At 42.3% G+C, this 8,166-nt stretch overlaps 1 pseudogene; it reads left to right on the forward strand.

Moving 5' to 3' along the window:
* Nucleotides 1–2,561: 2,561 nt before the first annotated feature.
* On the forward strand, nucleotides 2,562–5,953 carry LOC148138337 (putative G protein-coupled receptor 139; annotated as a pseudogene).
* The last annotated feature ends 2,213 nt before the right edge of the window (nucleotides 5,954–8,166 follow it).

Here is an 8,166-nt window from a genome sequence, read left to right on the forward strand (position 1 = left end):
CACGCCTCTTGCGGTGTTCCTGGATATATGTGGTCAGCACTAGGAGATTTATCCACCTTCATGCATTCTAATATGTCCAACACCACCTTTGCTATGATATGAACGGTCCTCATGATATCACGACTAACGTTCCCACGTTTCCAAGTCTTCACGTATTTCTCCACAGTAAACATAGAGTAGAAGTATTCATTGAGGACATCACCCATACATGTCTACTTTGGTCCTTGAGGTGCACTATTCTCTCTCTAGTTATTGTTTTACCTTTAATATGCTGAAATGACCTCTTTGGATTCACACTAATCTTCTCAGACAAGCCTACCTCATGCCCCCTTTTTGCCCTTCTGATTTCCTTCTTCAGTAAACTCCTGCGTTCCCGATATACCTCCAGGGATTCCCTTGGTACCAGATGCTTGTAGCTGAGCCATACCTCCACTTCTTCTGGTCAAACCCTCAATATCTCTGGTCACCCAGGGTTCCCTATCCCTGGCAGTCTTGCCTTTCCACCTCACAGGAGCATGTAGACCTTAAACTGAAGCTATTTCACTTTTAAAGCCCTCCAAATTTTCGGAGATCACTATGCCTGCAAACAAAGTACTCCAGACCACACCTGCAATCTACTGTCTAATTCAATCAAAATACGCCTTGCCCCACTTTAGAACTTGAACTTGTTGACCATCTATGTCCGTTTCCATAAATATTTTAGAATTAATAATCTATAGTCATTGGTTCCAAAGTGCTCCCAACTGTCCCCTGTGACACTTGTCCAGCCCTATTTCTCAAACATTGGTCAGGTTTTGCTCTTTGCCAAGTCGGATTCTTTACATACTGCTTAACGAAACATTCCTGAGCGCACTTAACAAATTCATATCTGGACCCTTAACGCTCTGATAATCCCAGTCCCTCCAATCACTCTGCATACTTGTTCCTCTAATTCCCGTTGACTACTTGGGGACCTGTAGAACAAGCTCAATAACGTCAACAAACTCTTCTTATTTCTTAGGAAGATTTACTCTGTATCAAACCCGTACTGTCACTGTACTGGGAATATTTGATCGGGGACAGCGTAGTGAGAGATTTACTCTGGCACAGACTCACAATCTCCCTTAGGGAGGGAATTCCTGGATTCTGACCCATTAGCACTGAGGAAACGCTGATATATTTCCAAGTGACGATGGGACAGCGAGACAGAGCGATAAGGTGTGCAATATGTCAGGGCTTCAGATCATTGGCCATGGCTATCATGGTCAGATAGCCACATTGGTGCGTGTGAGTCGTCCCACTTTTGGGAAATTTACTCTGTGCCCTCAATGTGCCAGCTTCATGCAGGCAGCTGGTCATGTGTTGTTTGCAGATTCCTCCCAAACACATATTGACACATAGAAAGATTCTTAAGGGCTTTACACTACGTCTAACATTGAAGCACAGGAAATAGAAGCAGAAGTATGTCTTTCGGCCCTGCGAGCCTGATCTGCAATTCAACGCACTCTGCCTGATCACCCAGTTCAATCCCCTGTTCCTGTTCTCTCCGCCATTTCTTTTGAACCCTTTATCCCTAAGAACAACATTGACTTCCATCTCGTAAACATACAATTTTGTGGCTGGAACTGCTTCCTATTGCAGATTGATTCATAGGTTCCCCACTCATTGGGTGAAAACATTTCTCCTCATCTCAGTATGAACTTACCCATCCCGTATCCTGACGCCCTAGTTCTGGGATCCCTGGTCATCGGAAATATTCTTATTGTGTTTACCATAGCAGAACTTTCCAGGGTCCGATGAGGTTCCACCTCATTATTCTCAACTCCAGTGAACAAATCCTAACAGATCCAATCTCTCTCCATGCATCAGTCCTGCCATCCCAGGAATCAGTCTTGGAAACTAGACTAGATTCCCTACAGTGTGGAAACAGGCCCTGCGGCCCAACAAGTCCACACCGACCCTCCAAAGAGTGACCCACCCAGACTCATTTCCCTACCCTTAGCCCTAACTAAGGTACCTGACACGATGGGCAATTTAACTTGGATATTCACCTCACCTGCACATCTTTGGAGAGTGGGAGGAAACTGCAGCACCCGGAGGCAACCCACACAGACACAGGGAGCATGTGCAAACTCCACACAGACAGTCGCCCAGGGTTAGAATCGAACCTGGGTAGCTGGCAATGTGAGGTAGCCGTACTAAGCACTGAGCCATCATGTCACCCACATGCTTTGTCTCCCTCTATTACCAGTACATCCTACCTCAGAGAAGGAGACCCCACACTGCACACATTACTCCAGGTGGAGTCTCATTAAGACCCCTGCACAATCGCAACAAGACATCGCCGCAGCTGTAATCCAATCCTCTCGCGGTCAAGGCCAAAGTACCATTTAACTTCTTCACCACTTGCTGCACATGCATGCATCCCCTGAGCGACTGGTGTGTGGTGAGCTCTCAGATTTTGTTGCACCTCTCCCTTTCCCAATCTCACGCTGTTCAGACAATAACCTGGTTTGTTGTTCACGCCCCCAAAATCGACTGGAACAACCACCTCTCACATCACCCAATCCCAACCTCGTGAAATGTCCGCAGTTATTGGCAAATTCCTACCACGGATAATTCCTCCCTACCCAATCATGTACAATCGAAATAAAGATTTGGAAGTATAGTTTCAGAATGCTTTTATTCAAGGTTTTGTGAAGCTGCAAGTTTGTGGAGATGGGATGAGTAAAAACATTGTCGTGTTCCATCAGTTATAATCATATTGAATGGCGGATCAGCCTTGATGAGCTGAATTTGTAATCCATTGCATATGTCCCTGTCTTAAACTTAAACCATGTACCTCTAATTCTGATACTGTGCTGCCTGGTCCAGGAGTCACCTGCCAAAGGAATCATCTGATTCACATCCACCTACGAAATGTTTCGTAAAGTTCACTGGAACTGCCTCACATTCTTTCAAATCGTAGAAAGCGCACTGTCTGTTTCCTCAAACCACGTGCACCCTCCATATTAAATTGCTTGTCAATTTCTGCTCAACCTTATTTCTGCTGGAGCTGTACCTTCATTATTTTGTGGACCTTCATGTTGTGCTTGATGATATCTTTAACATTTTATTTTTTGTTTCGAACAAATGGGTGACTTGTCTGGGATTTATTAAACAAGGACGAACCAGCAATTAAAAATAAACAAATAAACAGGGATGCTGGACATACGAAACAGACTGGAGAAACTCAGCAGATATAGCCTCAACTGTCGTGAGGAAGCAAAAATAGCCTTTTCGGTTTCAGTGACCATTCTTCAGAATTGATTTTAGAGAGCAAAAGCGGGATTGAATGTGTGTGTGTGTGTGTGTGTGTGTGTGTATGTTTCTATTCTCCCCTCCTTAATTCTGTCTATGTCTGTCTGAACCTGTCTCTATCTGTATATCTCTGTTTTCTCATACTGTCTCCTCTGCCATTCTGTCCCTGCCAATCTCGATCTCCATCTTTTCTCTAATTCTTTCTATCTCTCACACTTGCTGTCTTAATTTCCACGTGTCTATCGCTCTGTCTCCCTCGTTCTTCTCTCTCAATCTCTCCATCCCACTCTCATTCACACTATCTCTGTCTCTGACTCTCTCACCCCACTTCTCTCTATTTTTCTTCTCTCCCCTTTCTGCTTTTGTCTCTCTGCTTGAAATGATGATACCACAATTCTATGGCATTGCTGCTAAACCTCTTCAAGAATTTTTTTTTGTATTCAGTTACTGATCACACAGAAACGTTGTCACGATCTGTTTTTCATTGAGTTGAAAATGTAACGCCATATCCCTAGAGGGGTGATCTTACAGGCTACAATTGAAAGACTTGGGGAATTAAAGTCTTCAGTTTATAATTCAGGCAGAAACTTCTGCATCTCAGAGAAAGTTAGCACCTCACACTGAAAATATCCCGTCCAATTGATGATATGCTGAAATTATATTACATGATATTTGCTGTTATTGGAATTCCTGGTAAGTGACAATAGCCAGCGATATTGTGTGATTATGTTGCTCTCTGCTTTTACTGTGTGTCTCATAATACTTCGTGCTAAATTAATTGTCACACTTATAAGTTGTCGTGAAGAGTAAAATGATTTGGTTAAGTTAATCGTTTTGAATTATACCTGATGCTTTACCCGATATCGATTGGTGTTAATACATCAGTGTCACTGCAGTGGCTATTAGGTCAGACCTATTCAGCTGCATGCATATCATTAATTAATTTAATTTTGTCTGAAAACTGTCTATTTAATTCCAGAGGCAATACGTTTGTCTTTTTATTGTTACTTTTTCTTTTTATTCTTGTTGTTGCTACCCGAGTTTCGTATTTTCTGAGTTTTCCTGCATACATATGTTCTACACAGGGTAGCATAAGTAAACATTTGCCCTTAAATGCTGTTGTATAGTTTTGCTGTATACTCATATGCAGTCACCTTCAGAAACATTCGTCCCCTCTTCTTATTCACCTTCATACATGTTATTTTTTATGTTAATGTTTGTATTGGTGGAAGTTCCAGAACACTGTTTCTTCACACAGTCTATCACTGTCACGAGCCTTCCTTGACTTCTTCACTTCTCGTTCAGAATTTTTTTTATCGAGTTTCCCATTGTCTTATCAGTGAACAGATATTTATCTCATCCTCCAACATGCCTCCTCATCCATCAACGCCATCAGCAATACGTATTGACTTGCCTTCTGTCCCTCTGACCATTCTGTCACAACACAATGAAATTAAGGTCTGGACGTCTTCCTGCAGAGATCGAAAAGGAAATGGATATATGCAATTAGCTCCCTCGATTACACTTAACAGACTCCTTCTCCTTTCAATAGCAGCAACTGTTTACGTGAATATTTTCAGATTTGATCACTGCAATCATTTCTAAAAAAGTTCTTTGTGTATTTGAGGGGGTTCAAACACAGTTTGACTGATAGCTTTTCTGATTTCCTCCCTTCAGTCGGCAAGATAAACTTACAACCTTCATTGTGCATGGAGGATGTATGTTCAGTCATTTTCACATCATTTTCCATTCCTTTCCTTTCAGCTAATTTAATGGCAATTGTCATCCTGTCTCATGGAAAGTGTGACCTATATACCTGTACCACTCGCTACCTGGTGGCCATGGCAATAGCAGATCTTTCAGTCATTTTTTTAATCAACTTGTTGTGGCACATCAGTTATCATTATTTCCCAGGGACATTGCTGGATATTGCTCTTGTGTGCAGCCTCAAAACTGTACTCGCCTCTGCAACGATAGACTGCTCTGTCTGGTTCACATTTGTTTTCTCCTTTGATTGATTTGTGGCCATTTGTTGCCAGAAGCTGAAAATGGAATATTGCACTGAGAAAACTGCAGCCATTGTTCTAACAGTAACCTGCTTCCTACTCTGTTTAAGAAACATCCCATACTACTTTACATTTGAGCCATTGAGTATAATCGACAATGTACCATGGCTCTGCACTGTGAAACCAAGTTATTATACTGATCCTGGATGGGGGGATTTGATTGGTTGGATCTGATTTTAACCCCTATACTTCCGTTCACTTTAATTCCATTGATTAATGCACTGACAGTCTGACACATTTTAGTGTCTACTCGAGTGCACAAGGGACTGAGAGGTCAGAGCAATGGAGAGAATGCCAGAGACTCAGAGATGGAGAGCAGAAGGAAGTCTGTGATTTTGCTCTTCACCATTTCGGGCAACTTCATCGTTCTGTGGTCAGTGTATGTTGTAGAATTCTTGTATTCTAAAATTACAGGAACTGTTCCGATGGATTACATACTGTCTGAGTATATATTTCAACAAATTGGATGGATGTTGCTAGATGCAAATTGTTGCATCAATACCTGCATATATGGGTTGACTCAGTCGAAGTTTCGAGAGCAACTCCTGAACATGTTGCAATATCCCTTTACAGCAATTATTAAATTATTGAAGAAATAAAGCAACTGAGACTTGTCCAAGGGCAGCCAGCAAATCAGAGAGCACCATGCAATAACTGAAAGCAGATCAGCCAAACAGACAATGATCTGCTGCAACTTTTTCCGTCAGGCAGAAAATACAGAAGCCTGGACCGATGCACCAACGGGGTCTGGAACAGCTCCTTTTCAGCCAGTATTAGGCAGATGATTGCACTCTCTAGCCTCAAATAATGCTTATATTGCTAACATTTATATCGCTTAGCGCACACCCTGTGAAGTTTCATCTGAATGCCTCTGTCTAAGTTTATTTTATCTGTACATTCTTCCTTCCCATGATCTGCCTGTACTGCTCGTAAACAAAGCTTTTCACTGAACTTTGGTACTCGTGAAAATAAATAAATCAGCCAATCAGATAACTGAAGCCATGGACTGGTGAAAAAGCTTAACCAATGTCCAACCTTGAACAGAGAGCACTGTTAAAACAAGAAGTTGACTCGTGAAGTCAGTCGCCTGGGACGACTAGTTGGTAATTCCGACAGAGGCTGACCTGTGACCAGTAGTTGGTGTAACGAACAGAGAGTATTAAGGCTGACCTGCTTCTCTCTTGTCCAATTGAATGAACATGGTCTCTGCCTCACATCTGCACCACGTGGTCCAAGATCCTGGTCAATTGGAAAAATCCAGGAAGAACGACTTTGATGGTTCAAGTACCAAACACTGTCAGAATTCCCTCCTCAGCTCAGCATCACCATTGGTCACCGACAATGTCATGGAGAATCGATTCGGTCCATCACTTAGCATCCGTGCAACTTATTAACCAATCGTAATCCAGTCCTTCTGTTTTCCATTGTGTCTTGAAATATGAGTGAATGGGATTGTGAGTCGCTGCTTATTTTCTCTTTATTTGTGGATTGCTGCGCGTTGCTGCCAAAACCAGCATTTGCACCTCAGTTCCAATTGCACAGAGGTCAACCAGACCCTGGAACCTCGTAATGATGGCAGATTTCCTTCCCTAAAGGAGTGATCAAGCTGGACTATTGTGGCAGCAGTTAAAAAGGGAGTTTTGTGTTTTGGCACAGATTTTAATGAAGGCAGAATTAAACATCTGTGACTCGAGGGCATGAACTGAATTATTGGAATATTGCTTCCGCATTACTGATTCCCATGAATTTACTATTGTGGAAGCACTTCCTCCGTATTTGTGTGATAGTGCAAGTGTTTCTGTAGTGTTGAGTTGGATATGAGTTTGTCTTAAGAATTTCAATCTGTGTTTGAGTTTATGCATTCGTGTGTTGTTTCCTCTGTGTGTTTTTGATAAAGTGTGTATGTTATTTTGCCTTTCTGTGTGTATAAGTGTGTCTGTCTCGTACTTTTTGTGCACGCCTGTCTGGTTGTCTGTGTATTGTAGTTGTGCTTGCTTTTGTGTCGGTCTACGTATGATATTGTTTGCGTGAGTGCATACGTTCAAGTACGGCACGTTTGTTACTCACCATTAGGATGGCGCCATCTTTGGCTGGTCAGCATTTATTTCCCATCAGTAACTGCCCTTTACACGATGATTGCATGTGTGTGTGTGTGTGAGAGAGAGAGAGACAGAGAGAGAGAGTGTGTGTCTGGGTGACTTTGTGCAAGCTTCTATCTTCTATGCTTGACTCTGTATGTATTTGTGTGTGGTGGTGGGGTAGGTGTCTGTGTGTCAGAGAATCACTGAGGACTACATCACACAACAAAAACTTCCCGTCAGACTGTTATTGTCCAAAAACAACCACCTCACTATTCTAATCCCATTTTCTAGCACTTGACCCACAGCCTTGAAAGCTTGGCATCACACTTGTATATCCAAATAATTCTTAAACGAGATGATGTTTTCTACCTCTCCCATCCTTACAGGCAATGCGTTCCAGACTCCCACCGACGCTTGGATGAGAAATATATCCTAGCATCTCCTTTTATGCTCTTGCCCTTTGATATAAATTAACGCGGCAAAACCAACATTGTATACAGTTCAAACATGCACATAAATGTAAGCCTCGGTGAATGAAGCCAAGCACATCACATGCATTCTAATCCACTTTATCCATCGTTCCTGATACCTTCAGTTGCTTCTGTCCATCGACACTAACACCCTCTGATATCCGATGCTTCCCATGGTCCTATCATTCATCGTGTATACCCTTGCATTGTTTTCTTGCACAAGTATATCACCTTACACCTATTCGGATTGAATTGCATTTGCCACTGATC

This window comes from Chiloscyllium plagiosum, unplaced genomic scaffold, assembly GCF_037043375.1.
Source record: "Chiloscyllium plagiosum isolate Xiang-an unplaced genomic scaffold, Cpla_swu_hap1 HiC_scaffold_40, whole genome shotgun sequence".
NCBI classification, from domain to species: Eukaryota; Metazoa; Chordata; class Chondrichthyes; order Orectolobiformes; family Hemiscylliidae; genus Chiloscyllium; species Chiloscyllium plagiosum.